General features: G+C 35.8%; 1 protein-coding gene and 1 non-coding gene across 7 annotated transcripts in view; one reads left to right on the forward strand and one right to left on the reverse strand.

The window, feature by feature from the left end:
• C3g (C3G guanyl-nucleotide exchange factor) overlaps positions 1–20,017 on the reverse strand; it is a 131,469-nt gene that overhangs the window by 17,796 nt on the left and 93,656 nt on the right. The window lies entirely within an intron of this gene.
• Positions 12,043–12,115, forward strand: Trnav-uac (transfer RNA valine (anticodon UAC)). The gene has a single exon. It is a non-coding gene; the product is annotated as a tRNA-Val (tRNA).

Here is a 20,017-nt window from a genome sequence, read left to right on the forward strand (position 1 = left end):
AATCCAGGGCCGAAACAAATTACACGGGATTTGCACGGTATGGTAATCAACTTCGGCAAGAACAAATTACGCTCGCAGGAGAATAATTATTCGCGGGCAAAACTCAAAGGTATTCGTTAAAATTCGACGTTCAGCGCGCCGCGGGCATAATTATTCGAACGGGCATAAAGCTGATATCCGTGACTATAAACGATCGCGCGCGAGATCAATGCGGTGGGCTCGTAATAAATGGTAGAAACGACTAGTTAATGAGGCTACGCGCGGAAAATATATCGCTCAGCCACGCCGGGCGAGACTGGAAAATGTGTTGACGCGTAATGTGTACGCGGACCGGCGAAGGAGGTGGGGTGTAATACCCATGAAATTCGTGCGTACGTTAATTGACTGACTGTCAGACACCGAGCCGGCGCGTTTCGGCGGGTTTCGCCCGCGAAAAATCGGATAATGAAATTGGGGTGGAAACTGATCCTTTCATCGAGATCGCTCGGTACGAAACACGGAAACGCTGGGCACGGCAAACAACGCGGATAAATATTGATACTCGAAACAGCCATCGCCGGCGCGATAGTTTTAATAATTTTCGAGATTCGACACGGCTGGATTTGTCGGCAACGAACACGGGTTCGAATGATTTTTCTTTATTTTCGGGCTGGGTCGTTTTTCGTTCTTCGACGAACATCCAACGGGCAACGGTCGAAAGTGATATATAATAATTCATAAGCATACCACGAATGTGAAAATAATAGCTCCCTTTCGATTCTTATATGTTTGTAAACAATTATTAGTTACCATGACATGTTTCATTGTGGATTTTCAGTAATTTTAAGAAACTTTATTCGTTTGTTATAAAAATGTTTGTATAGGAGATAATTAGTTATTACAATTTAAGAGAAACACGTATCGTTGTAATTATTTTATGATACATTGATGTAATACTATATAAATAAATGATTGCTATTCTTATTTCAAAACTATCTTCACTAATTCTTAGTTAGATACCACAATCCGAAAGATATTTTTCATTGCGATTATTTTATGATAAATTCATACCTTGAATAATGTTTAATATTCTCGGCGGAAAAAGATTTTTAAGTAGACATCGTTATTATAATTGTGAGGAATGTTAAATACAAGTTTCATGTTAGAACGGTGATGATATCTAGTCTAATTATTTCGAACTCGTTGATTACCTCCAGATTCGCTTACTTTGTTGGCAACGGCCAGTAATTAGCTTCCTACTTCGATCTTTATCAACAAGGTTGGAGAAAGATGGATCTACTGCCAGATGATCCTCTCTCATGATTAGAATGCAATGTAATGTAACAGAAAATGCCTGCACTTTATTTTAATTGCTACGATTTACGATAACATTTAATTCGGCGAATATCTTGTCTATCTAATGGTACCAATTTTCTGCTTCTCTCCTTTCAATTGCAAACACTTTAATTGAAAAGTGAATAGCATTATATTGCTTTCAATTCGGTACATTCTTTGCGTTTTATAATTCAAAATAATAATATTAGAAGCAGAAATTTGCGTAGCACGTGCAATGAACTAAGATAAACAAAAACGTATTCCATAAAAATTTACAAATTGATAAATATCGTAATCGAATCCAAAATTATTCTTATTTATCTACAGCCGCATTGAATATCATTAGATTATTATTAGACGGCTAATATACAAAAAGTCTTATGGCTTTTCTTCTTTCTTTAACCGTTTCAGTAAATTGCAGGTAATATCGATACTCGAGAATTCTGTTAATTGTTTTATTGTTTTATATTACAACTATTCAATTATGTCAGAAATGCATGAAATCTGCAGTCTACTAAAATAAGTAAACCAAACCTCGTCGTTACCTGTTACCTTGTTATTAAATTACCTGCCGTACACACAGACAGCACATGCAACGCTTCTGTTACACGAATGCTAATTTGAGTCATCTCACCTTTCCGTACAAACATTATTCGCCAATTATGAATTTACGGTTCGCTATATCGCACGCGCAAAAAGCTTTACGCTGAACGGTTTTTTTCCACGTGCCAAATGCATGCTACGTATCGGACCAGTTTGCGAAACACTTCCCAATTAATAATAGTACCGTGAATTCGATGTGATCAAATATTTCGCGAAAGCCCAGACCTTTGTCGAGAGGAGTGCACTGTAGTCTCGATAGCAACCGGTCCAGCATTGAAATATTTTTTGCTTCTCTCCCGTGTCCCGTGCTTCGACATTGAAACATTCCCTCTCTCCTCTCCCCATCTCTCTCTCTCTCTCTCTCTCTCTCTCTCTCTCTCTCTCTCTTTCCTTCTCATTGATAATGCTCGAGTCGCAACGCTGGCAAACGATGTTAAACGCCGGCGGATCGTGCCCGGTTCCGCTGCGATTTTTCCTCCGCACGTGCACACATGTCGATTACAATAAATGGATTTATGATCCTGCGTAATTCCGACGCATGGCTTTTCATCAGGTATCGGCAATATTTGAATGAAAATAGCGAGGGTATTTCCCGTTGAAATCTGGATCTGATAAAATTTTTCGAATGTTATGCGATTCTTTGGATCTTGATCGAGCGCTTTGTTTCCTGCGAAGTACGCAGCGATTAAGTTTTTGGGAGTAGGCAATTTACTGTACTATATATATTTTTTATATTATTATTAACATATATCATATTATTGATATATATATTAACTGAAAATCCGCCTGTCACAAAAAGTTTAAGATTTATAGACCATAGAAAGAAAGGAAAAAATAATAAAGATAATGATAATGAATATAAACTAAACGGCAATAACGGGAAAAAGAAACAAAAAAGAAAAATGTATTAATAACAGTCGTGTGTTTTTTATTATCTTCGCGTTAAGATATTGTAGATCGAACAAGCAAATAGAATTTTTCTAGTATGCATAGAATGCAGAAACATTCAAATATAATCCACTATAATAATTTGTAACATTAATCAATCTTTCAACCACAGGCAACGTTGAATCCTGAATATTTTGTAAAATTCGGTGGACCAAATATTGTCTTAATTTAGGTTACTTTTTATATTTCTTTTCATTTGCATACAATAATCACATTTCCTAAAAATGTAACACGATATTCATAACAGTTCTTATTGTTTCTAATTTTTCTTTCTCTTTTTCTATATTTTGTCATTAATTCTTAGGGCACATTTATATATCAAATAAAACTCGTCCGTGGTTAGAGAGTTAAAATATTTTAACTTTGTGGGAACTTTGGGGGCTGAATTCCTGTGCCTAACGTGTTAAGCCTTGTATTATCTTTGTGATGGTATGGGTTAGTTTTAATAACTGTTACTAACTAGGCCGCAGATTTGATGCATTTATGACAAAAATGAGTAACACGTAATTTAAAACAGTTGAACAATTAAAGCAACTAGCATTTAACCTTAACTAAACAAGTAATTTACACTTATTAAACATGATAAAGAATCGAAAAAGTTGTGCTTAGCTCTGGCATCTTGCAATTGTTGCAGATCATTTTTATTTTACATAATACGATCTAGTAATCAAAATTCGTAAAGGACGTTCATAATTGAAGAGAGCAGCAAGTAAAATTTCGTCCGTTGCACCTAATAATCGCTGAACCAACGAGAAAGAATCTTGCTTATTCATTTGTCGGAAGCAGAGTGCGAATTCGCTAAAATTCGTAGCATGCATCAAAGTACGTGTAAACATCAAAAACATGCACGCGCATCATAAAATACAGCATCCGATATTAAAAAATTCCAGCAAATTTTCGCTTCGTATGTCAATTAATACCGAAGAGTATTCATAAAGCGAACCCTTTAGCTAAAGGGCTGTACACCACGTGCATACTCGCCACGAAAAAACGGTAGCTTTATATGTCACACCAATTATTCTCGTTTCTCTGTTCCAACAAAATTGCTCATGAAACGAATTCTCGAAGTCCAAAGATTTTAGAATAATTATCAGAAAGCTGCACGAGAATTTGATATAGGAAATTTCTCTTCGAAATTGATCTACGCGGTTAAGCAGTTGAGTTTGTGACTATAGTAGAACGAATTATGAAATAGTTTGTTGCAAAAATATTAAAATAGTATGTTTAACTTGATTTAAAGTATATTTAAATAATCTCTCTTACGCTCTCTCTCTCTCTCTCTCTCTCTCTCTCTCTCTCTCTCTCTCTCTCTCCTTCTCACTATCTTCGTATTAATCTCGGCACTGCTCTCACTCTCTTAATAGCTCCCTTTGTACCATCTCTCTCTCTCCCTAACCTACGCTCGACGTCCGTTCGACACTTCCACGGACACAAATCACAATACATAGTACAACACCCACTAGATAGGACAGTCACATCACGATATACACCATAAACTATTTAACGACGTGCTAAACGAAGACTCCCACTCCTCAAACTCATTCTCGCTCACACACATTTAAAACTAGCATACAGAATTTTGCAAACACGGGTAGACAGCCAGTTTCTTATGGCATGACATAAAAAAATAAAAGAACCTCTCGTTTTTTAACATTTTTATCTGAACCTGGAACGATAATTTTAAAAACGTATTTTATAGATTTCGATAACTTACGTACAAATTGGAAAATTTCATGGGCAACGATTGATGTTGTTTCGAGTTGAAAATTAGAGGTCTTGAAAGCCGCAGTTTTTCATGGATTTTTAGCCAATAATAGAAGAAGTATTTTAGTAATTGTATAATAAATTAGTGTTTTCAATACTGAAAAAATCCAAGTCATTTAGCCGAATTTTAAAAAAGAAGTTATTGTGTTTTCAAAGGTATTTGCATATTTTTTTTTATAAGAGGCTGTATTTAGATTTTAAGTGAATATATATGTAAACCGTGTTATTATTCAGGAAAACCCTTTATCTTTTGTTAGTTAGAATCGCGTTTCAGATCCCGTCAGTCTTCGCAACAAAGATTGAACATATCTGTTAATTAGCCGTCGCTCAAGCCTTCCGCTCGGTCGGCAATTAATAATTTCGTGCTCGAATCATTAACAAGCTATTTCAACGTAAACACACGGAAGGGTGGAACAGTGATCTTCGGTGACTGAGTCCGGCAACGGGGAACACAAGCAACCGAGCAAGCAACGGGGTCTGTGTACGCGCGCCAGTAAATCAAGTTCTATTCACGAATTCCGATTGAAACCTCAATCAGACGTGATTTGCGCTAAAGGTACGGTTCGGCTGGCCGACAGAGATAATAGAAAACGCGTAGGATGCGGGACGGTGCAGGACGGAGAGAGGCGGCGGATGTAAATTGCCGTGATTGACTGGATTCACGGAACACACTCGGTTCCCATAGGTTCCCTCCATGGGAGCACTCGCGATGCAACCTCGCCCCATCGCATCGTAGACGCGGTTATTTGCAAACCATCCGATCAACGGACTCGGAAGACTTTTTTTCCATCGGGGGAAACGCGCCAGGTTCGATTTGAATTTTACCCGGCGACGCGTGCACGGGAACATCCCCGTGAACCGGGAAAGACAGCTTCGTTTATTCCGATTTATTCGACTGTGTTACAGCCCCTGTACACAACAAGGATTTCTCGAGGCTGCTACGAGAGCTGAAAGGATGATGCATTCCGATGATTGTTTCGTTATTATCGGACTGTGGATTTTCATACATGTTCTCGTCTTTGTGCGTTCTTCCGCAGACATTGAAATGAAAGGAACGCTTTGTACGTTAATTGATCTCTCTCGATCTCTCATTATCAATAAATGTGTTATTAGACCAGAGTTGACATTATTCGAATTGTTTCGACTAAATATTAATCTGGAACAAGTTATTCGAAAGAACGAATCTAATATCTTTAGTTGAATATTCTATTCAAATAACAATTATTGATTGTTCGTCATAAACGGATCTATCTACTTATTCGAATTTTATTTAAATAATTCCTTATTCAATTTTTATTAAAATTGTGTTCGAATAATTCTTTATTTGAATTTTATTTGAATAATTATTCTTTTCCTAATTCTTTATACGAATTTTATTCGAGCAATTCTTTATACGAATTTTATTCGAGCAATTCTTTATACGAATTTTATACGAATAATTCTTTATTCGATTGTTCACCTATGCGATTGTTTCGATTTCTAGACTGAATATTGAAGAACGGAGGACCTATGCCGAAACTGAAATTTCATTGTAACTAGTGAATGTTGAACATCCTATGCTTTTGTCGTATTTAAACGATTGCCTCTTCATTCTTTTCAACTCGGGCTGAATGTTCTGTTTCAAAATGTCCGATGTTTTATACGTTTCACTTTTTACGAGTGTCACAGGGAAAAAGCGAAATGGGAACGTGATTCATGCTGCAAATGCTATGTCTAGTTTAATCAAGTATAAAAAAAGCGTGTTTTTTGATAGAGCAATTTTTAGACGCCGCTGTGATAAATGTTAGTAAAAACCGCAATTTGGTGCCACATAAAAACGTACGCAGCAACGAAATTTCTAAACTATTAGTTATGTTAATTATTCAGAAACAGTTCAATTAGAAATTACAAAAAATATATAAGAATTTGGTAACCTCAAGTTAATTATAATGATGTCTATTATGATATTTTATAATGAAAGTCACTATAATTTTTGGGGTGAATATATTTTTTTCTATTAAAAATAGCTCTTTTTACATTTTTATAATTTTTCTAAGAAAAATGTCTAGTATTTTACGAGTATTTTTATGTAAGCTGTGCAGAAATCTGACGAAAGTAGCCTTTTCCCACTGTTTAATCCCTCGTAAAATGCTCTCGCATTTTCGCACGTTCGGGCCCTCCAAACGGCGGTTCGACTTCCAATGTTAAGTAAATACAATTACAGCGCGCAACTTTACGCTTTTCTCCGGCATTTACTCTACACCAAATAACAGCGTCACCTGCTCGCGACATTACAAATTAACGAAGCGTGGCGCCAAACTAAAACAACTGCGTGAAGTGCGAGAAAGGGTTTGCTTGCGAGACTCGCAAAAAGCTGTTCTGAAAAGTTTATCTTCGCTTGCTACGGAACCTACAGTAGTTGAATTAATAGGAAGGACGTGACTGGACCCTGAATCCGACTGCTTTCTTTTATTTTGCTTCCATCGGTACGATTCCATCACCCTTAAATGCCTACACCTTAAACGCATTAAATCCGGAAAAATTTCTGTTAAACACAAGATAAAATGACAATGAAGAAAACCAAAGGAGAAGGAAATCCATAAGTGGAGACAAGAGGAAAAGCTAAAAATGATGTAAAGTAGAATAATACAAGCGAAATACCATTCATAAAATATAAAAATTAAAAAGCAAACGATAAAATAAATACATAATAATCGGTGACAAAGACTTGTTAGAGTTGAAGTATTTTCAATTTAAAAGTCATTGTAATAAAACATTCGATATGTACCATTCATGGCATGAGTAAAAACTCTGCGTTAGTCGCAATAATTGATAAAATTGAAGTCATCAAAAACCCTGCGACGAAAGAGCCCGTCTTTACATAGCATTGACCTTTAATCGTTATAATAATATAGATAAGATAAGGTGCACATAAATTCGGCGATGAAAAGATAACAGAATCGAATGTATTGCATCACTGATTCACACATTCCAATTTACGATACAGATTCGGCATTATAAATCAAACATTCGGTGAAATAAAATAGAGAATTCCAATTTCATCAACCAGCCCATTTGCAATAGGCTAAGGTACGAATAAATATTAACAAAATCTGAGGCAGTTTTGTATGCCAACAAATTAATAGCAATCATCAAATTGTCATAGTTCAAGGAATCAGCCAAAATATTTCTTGCATAAAATACAATTATCAAAGAATCTTCACTTGGACTCATCGTTGGAGAACAATAATAAAGTTGTCATTTGCCTAATCGACAAATCACGTGCTTCCTGACTTTTGTTATTCGTCAGTACGATCATTTATGAGACAGTCAAACAGTATATTTCATCTGAAGGAAGATAATTTTGCAAAAGGGTGAATTCGATTTACAAAAGCTTAAGTTTGATTTCGAAGAAGATTGAATTTGATTTGACAAAAGATAAAATATTGTTTGAGAAAATACTGAACTCGATTTGAAGGAAGATTAAACGAAAGACTGGGTTGGGTTTACAAAGCATTGAATTCGATTTACAAAAGATAGAATTTGAGTGGAAGGCAAAAGATTGACTTTTATTTGAAAGAAGATGAACGCGATCTGCAAAAGACAGCTCGCTAAAGCCCGTATTTATCAAATGCATGCGCGAAACGATCGCTAACCGATCTTTCACCTAATGAAAAAGCACGCGAGATATTTCATCAAACGCGTCGCGAGGCGCGGAGGGAGGATTCGTGGAGGACGTGAAGGGGTTAATAACACCGAGAGGTAGTAGAAAGGGGTTAATATCAGGTTGAGGGAGGGTGGATAAAGGCTGGTTGGATTTTCATGAAGCAGCGATCGCCGACGTGTTCCAGCCGAGCGCGCGCGGCGCGAACGTCGTCGCGAGCTGTCATCATGCAGGCCCGTCTTTTCATCGTTATCAGGACGGCGCAGCGTGCCCGAGAATGCACCGGCTGCGATAACTTTCCACGTATGTCCCTTTAATCGCGGCCGCGACCAGCCATTCATCACCGTGAAAGCTTCTCGCCGCCCATACCAGCACAATCGCTCGCCTAAATAGATGGAGAGAACGCCGCCGCTGTGCACGATGAATGCGAACGTCCACCATAAAGGCACCGGGCCGCCGATCGTAATCGCCGCGTCGAATCCCAGCGAGATGCACCTGTTCGGGGTTCTAATCGCGGCTTTCGACCGGCCTCAGCCAAAAGTGGATTGGACCGGGATGTTCGCGAGCTGAGAGCTTGTATCAGCGGATTCTGCTAATCAAACGCTGTTTGATCCGCGAGAGCATGCTTCATCAGTAAATATCAGCACCTTAAGCAGAGAGATCAGTCTGTATCCTCTAGATCTGCTGATTTCGAGCGTGTCGTTGGAGGCCACTGGACTTAAAGTGATATCAGATCAATTGTACAAAACAAGAGCTATACAAGGATGTACTTTGTCTATAAATAGATTCAATAAATAGTGCTCTGCATTCCGTATACCCATGTTTGCTATGCAGATCCGTTCACATTTTATATATGACTAGCAAACCCGGCGAACTCCGTTCAGCCACCAGATGGCTTCGTTTTTTGTAACATTTCGTTTGGGGATTAAAAGATGAAGAAAAGTTATTTTTTTCGTTTTATAAACCATATTGGTTTGTAGTACATGCTATGTATCAGAGATGGCGCTGTATGTGAAAAATGATTTTCCCTCTTTTCCTGCTTTTCTGTTGAAATTTTTCCAGAATTTTGGTTGCTATAAACCTCACGGAGCCCGAGACCTTTCCAACAAATGCAAAACCGTGGAAATCGGTTCGTGCGTTCTGGAGTTATAGCGTCAGGAAGGAAAACCCGACTTATTTTTATATAATAGATTTCGAATAATATGCTATTTTGTTCTGCAACTATCTTCATGTCTGTGGTTGTTTCTGAAATTACATTATTTGTAATGTTATTATAAATATATTACTTTATTTTATAATTATTTGAAATAATTATGATATACATGTTTTTGTTTTAAACAAATTGTTCTGAAGATTTCATAAAATAAGATGTTCAGCATTATATCTTTTAGCCAATTTGAAATAAAGACATAACAAAGTAATTTATTATTTCAAATCGCTTTATCTTAAATAAATCGATATTGTTTTTATTTTCAAGTAACTATATGAAATAAATCATTTCAAATAGTCATTTTTGATGTTTATTTATAATAAAATTTCATCACGTCTGTTGTCATATATACATGAAAGCGGCGGTCTATTCATCAGGTACTGGCAATACTTAAATAAAAGTAGGTTAAGACTCTCGTTGCAAGACCACTTCGTTGAAACCTGAATTTGGTGAAATTTTAATTGTTGAATTTACATTGTTCATAGAAAATGCGTTCATGGTATCCTCTCAACGCTGAATCAGATAATCGAAGAGAAAGCCAGTAGAATTACTAGTAACTGTACTGATTTTTCAATTGTTTGGATATCTAAAAAAATATGACGAGAATACTGTAGCAAATATGAATCGAACTGCGATGATTAGCTACTCTTAATCAAACGACTATATGCTCAAGACGTAATAAAAAAAAAAACATCAAATAGTTTGTTTCGAAGACTCTTCACAGTTACAAAATTATAGGTATAAAATCTTATTCATTTATAAATTACAGAAAACAAATTAACAAAAATACAAAAAGGAAGTGATGAATAAACTGCGAATTTTATGTATTCATATTAAAATTGAGTATTTAAAATTGAGTATTTGCAATTACAAATAATAGCTGTCTTAAAAGAATTTAAAAACGTCGGTGTATTATTTCTTATCTATAAAAATGATTCAGAAAAGAATGAACTTTCTATCTATTAGTTTCTGTTCTTGAAATCGATGCAGACGATTTTTGCTTTGCATTAAAATCCGCAGCATACTAATGAATACAAAGATTTAACAAAAATTATCAATTAATTAATTATTTTTCAAAAAGCGAGCGCATGTATTCCGTCTTAACATAATCAGAGTCAATCAGAGTAAACGCAGTATGCTCAACAGAGTTTCTGTTTTCTTCTTTTTTTTTGTTTGCAAAACTAATTTTCAAGCGGAACAATTTCGTTTCGCATTTCTAAATTGATTTTTGCATGTGAAATAACCTGCTATCGATTACGGCACTCGCCCGTATTTGGAAGCTCGACAAGCGCGCGAGTTTACTCGACATATTTTTCAAATTGAATTTTAAATCTGAAGCATGGAACGAAAGCGTTTTATTTCGCATTTCCGACTTATTTCTTGCTTGCACGTGCGCATTATAAAAGGTCTTTCAACTAGAGTTAACGAATGCTTTCAGGTTGCATTTATTATATGGGTATTCGTTCCTTATGCTTAAGCTGCGGTTCTTTATGTAAAATAAAAACCCTGTGCGTCGACTACAACATACATGAGTTAAATAAACATGCACTTTCACCACACATATAAGTTTCCGCATATAAATGCATATATAAATTTACGACCCTTTTTTTTCAAAATGCTTGGTATAAGATCAGATCAAAAAAGTTGAAATAACGCGAGCCATTTCTCTTTAGAAGCTTCTGAACACTTTTGCGAGCCTCTCTATCTTGAAACTAGATTATACAAAAAGCATTTTCGATTTCCGCAAACATTTCGTTTCTGAGTAAAGGAACGGCGCGCGTGTTATATTATGAAACCGCGAGCGCGAAACACGTATTCCACGCTCTCATCTTTGATTCCGTTCCGTCCGCCGAAGGCCTTTCGCGAAACGAGCCATTAAACCCTCTAACGAACCACCAGCGTGCAATCAACTGATCCGACGAATTCTCGCGGGTGCGTGCACTCTTTTGTTCATTTTTACAAACGTGACAAGCTCGCCCCGAAATTTCGAATTGTTGTCGTTAGGGGAGAAGAATCACAACCTGACCAGGCACGCTGTTATCGTTAGCAAGTTACAAAAATCGCGTGCCGCTATTTTTTTCTCGGTCGGTAACGACTCTTCATCGTCATTCCCATGGGATATAAAGCACAAAATACTTTTGCACCCTCGAGTGGTTCATCCGTGCGTGTCAGCGAGATTTGTTATTATATTTTTCGTTATTCGTGACATATATATCTCATCATTTTTTTAGCAGTTATGTTTGCCAGTATGCGATTGCTGTGAATGAGGATTCATAAAAATAAATCTAGCGGGGTTATTTTCATAAAGTTGATTGAAACAGTGCGTTAATATATTATTCGTGAAATTAATGAATTATTATTATGAACATTATCTATAGCAAAGTATTAGAAAGAGCTTTTATTTTCTTATATTTCGTATTGTTTTTTAACGAGAACATGCATTTCAAATTATATTTAAATTGGTTTATACAGATTTGTTAATTCTATAAAATGTTTGCAATTTTAAGTGATTGATGCGTAATCATTGCTTCAGCGTAGTTTTTGCTTGGTCGAATAATGTGGTTCCGTGGTGTAGCGGTTATCACGTCTGCTTTACACGCAGAAGGTCGCCAGTTCGATCCCGGCCGGAACCATAATTTTTTTTTTTTGTTACGCAAATTTTGTAGGGAAAATATAAAACTTATCACATTCTGTTACCTAATTCTTTTGTACTTGTTTTATTTATTCGTTGCTATAATTTCAAGATATTAAAGAAATTATGACCTTACTATTTATCATTGACGAGAGTAATGGATTATGTCTATCACTTCTTTCAATTCTTCTGCGTATGCAACTGTTATAAACAACGCGTATTAGAACAATTATAAATAATATTTAATACAGAATTTGCATGGGAATCTTCAAATGATGTTATGCATAGCAATATGAGCGCTGTCTCTATATCTACATAATTATCTTCCAAACAATACAGTAAATGCTACGCTGAATTTATTACTAAACTTCGAATTTTATGCGTTTCTAACAAATATGAAAAACTTAAATACAATCGAATATGCGCAGGGAAAATATTTAACAATGCTGTTCGATCGTTTTCAACTGATTAAAAACGATAAGAATGAAAAATAATTTTTATTTAACTCGTGTTTGCTGTAATCGAGCTAGGAAATAATTATTTTGCATACAAATCCCCAGTCTATTAATTACAGTACGACAATGATTTTCATACTTAATATTTAAAATTATTTCATGAACTTGAGTATAATAATCAAATTTTCACAACAGAATTACAAAGATAATACTTTGATTGTTCTGGACATACATAGGATACTTTGTTGGACTATCCTTACACCTTGGCATAGTTAAAGCACAGTTACTGATATGTGCATTACAATAGTGGCTAATTTTATATCAGCAAGCTACGAATTAGGCCAATATTCTTAAAACGGTCCGACATTTCAAAGAAACGATATTTATACGATAAATAATACTATAAATAAAATAAAGCAACATCTCATAGCACTGCTTCATTTTCTTATAGAAAAATTAGTTATTTATTCCGATAAAGAAGCTTCGAAATAACAATTCAACCTTTTGCATGCTTTGACTTTAAAATCCAGAAATCTAATCCAATCCCATCTCGCTCGAAACATTTTATAAGCGAGAAATTGTGAAAGAATGGAAGTGCATTGATTCGACAATTGCCTCGAATCGTGTAATTTTTAATGCCACGACAAAGTCATTCGAGCGCAGACGGTAAAAAGTTCGCAAACGCAACAACGTTATATCATGCCTATCGTTAACTTTTTATTGATATTTACTGCGAAGCAATAAAATGACTAACTTTTGCTCGACGGGCCATCCATTGCGTAAGTCACCGGAAGTTCTCGTTTGTCCGCCATCGATTGAAAGCCTCTCGCGGGAGAGACGTCCGAATAGTTATGCAAATCCCGTGGATTTCCATAAAACAATTAAACCGAGTTTCCGTTGTTTACCACGCTCGGTAAGCACGGCCCTCGTCAACTAGTTCCGAACGTTCCGATTCGTCCTGTACACGTGTAAACGGCCCAAAACTCGAATCCTGGTCCTATTAGCACTTACTGGGGCGTCGTTTGCCGACGTAATTGTTAATTAATACGGCCACGGCTCGTTAGGAGTTCCGCGTGTATAATCGGTCCAGGAGATTCTCCGGTTTTCACACGGTGTAACGGGGAAAATTCGCACTCAGGAAAAAGCTCCGAACGATTCGCAGGATTTTGTTCGGGAAAATAGAAGTTTCTTTAGTGACAAAGAAATAATTTTATCCTACCTGCATTCTATTATATAATATTTTATACAATACTCTATATAATGTTTCTACAATATCGTCATGTCGTTGTTGTAAACATAATATTGTATACTAAATGTTTATATACTTAAATGTTAATATTTGAAGCGTTATGCAATAAATACATTAAATATAAAAAAAATACGCTATCTACTGTTATATAAAGATAATAAAACATTGAATCGACTTAAAAATTATTTGAACGAATCAGTGTAAGATGTTCTCATCCTGTACCTTGTGAAAAACAAATTAACATTTTCACTGATGACAAAATTTTCTCCATTAAATATATAATATTTATATATCTTGATAACTAGACAGAGGATTTTATGCATTTTTAACTGATTAGCGAAACTATAAAGAAATTAGGAGAATTGAAGAATATTTTTGTATCATATACAATTTATTAGAATGATTAAAGGAGGAAATATATGTTCGTCGGACTTACGTTCTTTAGAAATAACATGGACGATTCTTATTTTGCATAAAAATCTGCAGTCTGACAGTAATGAAATACGTTCAATTTGCTTGATCGGATATGTTCACAGAATCAACGAACCGTTTAATCGGTACCGTAAACTAGATGTAATTAACTGCTGGAAATAAGACGAGATATTATTCGCATGAAAATTGTATTGTAATACACACAGAATCAACATCATGAATTTTAATGAAAGCAGACGCTGAACTGTGGGAACGGTCTCATCATCCTGCTCGTTCGTCGATTACTAATACAATTTTCGATCGGCGTTGAGCAAATTCACTCAAACGGATGATAAACAGCGAAGAGCCAACAACCTGCTATTGTCATTAACGATGGTTTATTGGATGAAACAACACTGGTATTATGAGAAATCAATTACGTTAATAAATACTATATTACTCTACGTAATATTTAAGCATTACGTAACGGAATAAATCGATTTTGATGGGACATCGGTTATCGAGACAATTTTAATTAAGAATCAAAATTTGATTGAATTACCATTGTGCCAAAGTCGCGGCATAAACCAATTGTTGGGAATCGTTCATCTAATAAATTTGAATTGTAATCTCCCTTTTCATTGTTAGGTGTTGTAAAGCTATGGCAAAGTATGCTTACAAATTCGAACAGATCAGTATTTTAAGCGTAGAAAATGTTTTCAATAACTACGATGACTCGAACAGAAATTATATTTTCAAGTTGAAATTTTTACTGTGCTTTGCGTGCATTATAGTGATTTTTTAAATAAAAAGAAATGGATAGATCAAGATAGATAATTCGAGTTGTACGTATAAAATGTATATTTATAAATGTATATTTTTGAAATGTGGTTTAAAGAATTACTAGTGCTTGACAGTCGGTTAAATATCTCTTTTTACTAATGACAGTTCAAATTTCCTCTTTCGTAAGTTTATTGTATGAGACCGAAGGTCGTGAAACCATTTATTTATTGCCGTCAGATGAACCCGCGGCTCGGGCGCACGAGATTTTTGGGGTTATAAATGTCAGGTCCACGTACTCCCGAACGGTGGACTCTGGTTAAGCAATTTGACAAAGCAGAACAGCAGACACGCCCGTGCACACGCGAGCACACGTACGCAGGTCTCGGTCGAGTAAGGCTAATAATTGCCTTAGCCGGCTGGAAATTCATTATCCGCAAGTTCGTTAACGACTATCCCGACCTGGACTAATGGATTCCGGATTACTCATGGAACAGAAGTACGATCACGATCATCTCGCGGTCGGCTGCAACCAAGAAACTATGCGGGGCGGATGAACTTTATTAAATCGAATCGACACGATCCGGGAACAATGCTTTTCGATAGCGGAAGGTGACGCGACTCGCCAAGTTTGGCGAAAGTTCAACATAACTTTCGTACGGTTTTTGAAATTCAATGAGACATCATTTTAGAAAAATTTAGCTCGTATTTACTTGTTTAACATCTCAAGTTTAAAAACCATATAAATTACTTCTAACTGTTAACACATTCGCATCGGGAAACGAGAATTCTCGTTTAAAATATCTTCACATTGCGAAAGTGCCCCGATTTATATGAAAATTTATGGAAAAATATCCCGATGCGAATGTGTTAACAAGAAAAGTATTATACCTAAACATTCTCCTGCCTTTTATCACGATTGCATTGTGCATCAAAATTATTGATATATTACTATTGCATAATTGAATTACGCATAATAGTTATTGATATATGATCATTGATAACAATTGCTATCCTAATAAGGATTCTTTGCATATACATATACTGTAATGTTCAGTAATATACAGTAATCAAGATTTCCATGAAACCATAAATAACTGTCTATAAGTAATGATTTATATAAATCGCGCCACTGCATCCTGATAACCAACGTTGTAATCAGTCGCAAATTCGAAGCCAATCAAAATCGTCAATCGGTTGAATTAATCATAAAATAAATTCGACGTAATATACGGGCCTGTTGAGAGATGATTTTCATACCAGTTTGCGAAAAAATTGAGAGAACTTTGCAAACAGTATAACTCACTGCACAACATCATAAATAATATAACTTTGATTCCGAGTTATAGACTGTTGCGAACGAAGCGTAGTCCGATCATCTATTGAAGCAGAAACTTTCCTTAATTTGATTTCATGAATGTCTAATTCAATTCTCAACGTTATTCCAAAGAAAATGGGAATTATATTAAATATTGATTACGAAATGGAGAAGAAATGTTTGTTAATCCTGATGTCATTAGAACTGTGTAGCTTTATGGAAATTTCGCACTTGTCTTTTGGTAAAATTCATTTTCCGTTTCTTTAGAAGTAAATATATCTACGAATATAGTCATGTGTACGGTTTCTTTTATTAATCCTAAAATGCTGTTCATGTAATACCTATTCATTCTTGTGGAATATAAGACTTCATGAAAATATCAGGTGGTTTTATGGAAATTTCGGACACCGTATCACTTATTGCAATCGGCAAGTCTATTGAATTTTTCCCATATATCCCGCGCCGTGCAACGTAACAAAATTCACTCGCAGATCTCAATGAATCCAAGCTTTTCGATTTAACGCCATCGAAACAAATCTTCCAGAATCCCGGAGTATCGTTCGTCGTTGATCCAAAACAGTGGGGTGCAGATTGATTAATAGACCGTTTCCCGCGGACCAGGATCATCCTGATTTCCCGCCGATCCTGCGAACATCCCGGAAAATCCGAATTTTTGTATTAGACCCGATCCGCCATGAAATCGTGGCGCATGTATACAACCGGTATACATACATATACAGTGTATAGATCCGATAACCGCAGACCGCGATAACCATGGCATCTCGTGTCTCTCATGTGTTTCTGCGTGTGTACGCGCGACCGCGCGGGCCAGGTACCCGGCACGGGCTCGTAGTTCCCCTCTAGCGAACAATACTTTTTCCCGTTTTTCATCTCCCTTTTTCCCTGCGTATGTTTTTTTATTTCGGGACGACGTGTACAGGGTGCTTCACCTGTCATCGCCGACTGAAATATCTCCGGCGTCTTTGAAATTTCCTAAAAATGCTCTCTGCCAGCGATACACGGTATCGTTTTCGTCCGCAGCGGCTACAAAACATCTCTGCGCGCCGAATTTCCGATTTCGCGACGATTCGAAATATATTCGCTATGCGCCGTTCGTTCTCTTTTCGCATGGTTTGCTTGGTATTGTAAAATAATTCAGAGACAACGTAATAATTGTAGATACTACGGACGTACTGTAAGTTATTAATGTTAAACATTGGAAGACCTGTGAATATATTTGGAAATTTATTTCGTACCGGATGTTAATATACAATAGAAGATTGAAACTTTATTCATTTATATTTGTTTCTAATACTTATTAGAAATTATTTGGGAATATTGCAAATGAATACTTTTAATAAGATTACATTCACGTAATATTTCGAAGAAACGTAATATTTCGAAAATTTATCGGATAAAACAAAATTGTTAAAAAAAATACTCGTGATTCTCTTTTCTTTTTCAATCCAAAAGAATACAGTAAAACTTCGTCGCATTTCGTAAAACCCTTCTAACGGGATAAAATTTAATTCTTTCAAAGAGGACGCCAACAAATTGACGACAAGAAAATTGTACATTTTCGAATGAATTAATTGAGCAATTTTCAGTAGGTCACAAACAAATGCTTCAATTATTAAAAGAACAATTAATGCAATCGTCCTTTTACCCCATGTGTACTCAAGATTTTTACATAGAATTTGCCATGAAATCGGCACGCTGCAAGAATGCAAACGCAAGTTATTAAATTTGTACATTTGTACATACTTTCGTCGAAAATAAGGAAACCGGATAAGATAAAATAGAATAACATAAATAAGATTAAGGAAAGCTAAATAAAATGATTTGCGTTGCTTATGAATAGTGAAATAATGTACGGATCGTCTTGACAGACGTGCGATGATTGATTGCAGATACACGGAAAGTTGTGCGCCTTTTAAAGAAATTACTTTCGCGAAAATTTGAATGCGGGTTGGAAGCACCTGGAACGATGATGTCTGATGGAACACCCTGTATATTCCGTCAGACATCCTGTTGTATTTTTGCATTCGCAACTGTGTAGTCACCGCATTGTGCAGACATGCACAAGCCGCAACCGAACGGTGTCGAGTTTCCCTCGGGTACATCGTGTACGATTTTGCAAGCTCGTTCCTTGATGAGAAGGATGCGATATCATAGAGGGTGCCGTTCTATTGTCATCGATATCATTCAATGAAATTATTATCGTGATATGGTTCGATCGAATGTTTCAAAGAATATTCTAAGATACTCAGAGCACTCGTTTATGAGGCAAAATTATTTCATTTAAACGCCACATTGTACTAAATGGTATATTTTAAGCAATACATTGTAAAATATATAAATTTCTAAGGACGGGCTTATTTGATCCGCAGTGGTATACATGAAATACACATATTTTCCACTGTCGATGGTCTCAATTCATTTATTATTTCCTTAATGAGTTACGAAATTGAACGAAAGCTCGCCACAAGGGAAAGCCCAATATAGGTATTGCGGTTACAAACGTTTCCCGACCGAATTTCTGACGTCGCGTTATTTCCGTCGAGATATGGGAAGAATAACCTAAATATTTTAACCGGTTTGCCTCGTTAAAAATTTTACCGGCAGATATTTATGTAAAATAAAAGTTGCCTATGGTAACCGCAAGAGACGTAAATTAGGTGAAAGAACCTTTCCTGCTGTAGTGATCCTAATGAATGGAAAATAAATAATGCAACAATACCATTAGATTCTTCTAATCTCGTTAATGTTTTATATTCAACCTTTTTATTACTGTCATAAACGAATTAAATTCGCAGTTGAACCCTCGTACTACGGTTACCGGGTCATTCTGACCGGGTTGCTACATTTTCAATAATTAAAAAGATAAATTGCTATTACATTTTCAATTGCAATGACCGGTCAATTAAATTGTAATTACCCCCAACTTCTGAACAATTTAACTTCAATGACAAATATTCCATTATAAAATTCAATTAAAAATCAAATTTAAATAAAATTTTCAATTTAAAATCAAATAAACCTAAAAATAATTTAATCAAAATTATTTAACCCAAATTTACTCAATAAACTAATTTTTAATGAATTCACCCATCAAAATTAAATTGTAATTACCCCCAACTTCTAAACAATTTAACTTCAATACAAAATTTTCATTATAAAATTCAATTGTAATAGCAATTCAATTCTAAAAACAGTGCGGCTATGAGATATTTTCTAAAATACGTTTTGAAAAATTGTTGAGCAAGCTCAGAATTGTCACAAGCATCGTTAACAATAGAATTGTGAAAATAATCAGCCATTCGAGGGTTAATCATGAACGTATAAAATTTAAACTTACAGCTTGGTAATGCAAGTAACGCAGTGGGAACAGGGGAACAGGAAGAACAAATTCTTTCGTCCTTATTTCGTCGAGCTTCCTTTTAATTAAACTGACTCAATAGATTGAGTTATTTCCACGAAATGGTTTTGCGGCAGCCTGCGTGTTTCCCGTGACGCACAATGAGCGCAGCGAGACCGAAGCAAGTTGCATCGAAGTCGAATACGTTACCCGAAACAATTAGGGTATCATGTTTCTGAGCAGTTCGGGTGAATTAACCATGTGATTACGACGGGAACATGATCAAGTAACCGGCGCGAGTATATCACTGCTTGTTACAATTTCCAATTTGC

The sequence above is a fragment of the Augochlora pura genome, chromosome 8, assembly GCF_028453695.1.
Source record: "Augochlora pura isolate Apur16 chromosome 8, APUR_v2.2.1, whole genome shotgun sequence".
NCBI classification, from domain to species: domain Eukaryota; kingdom Metazoa; phylum Arthropoda; class Insecta; order Hymenoptera; family Halictidae; genus Augochlora; species Augochlora pura.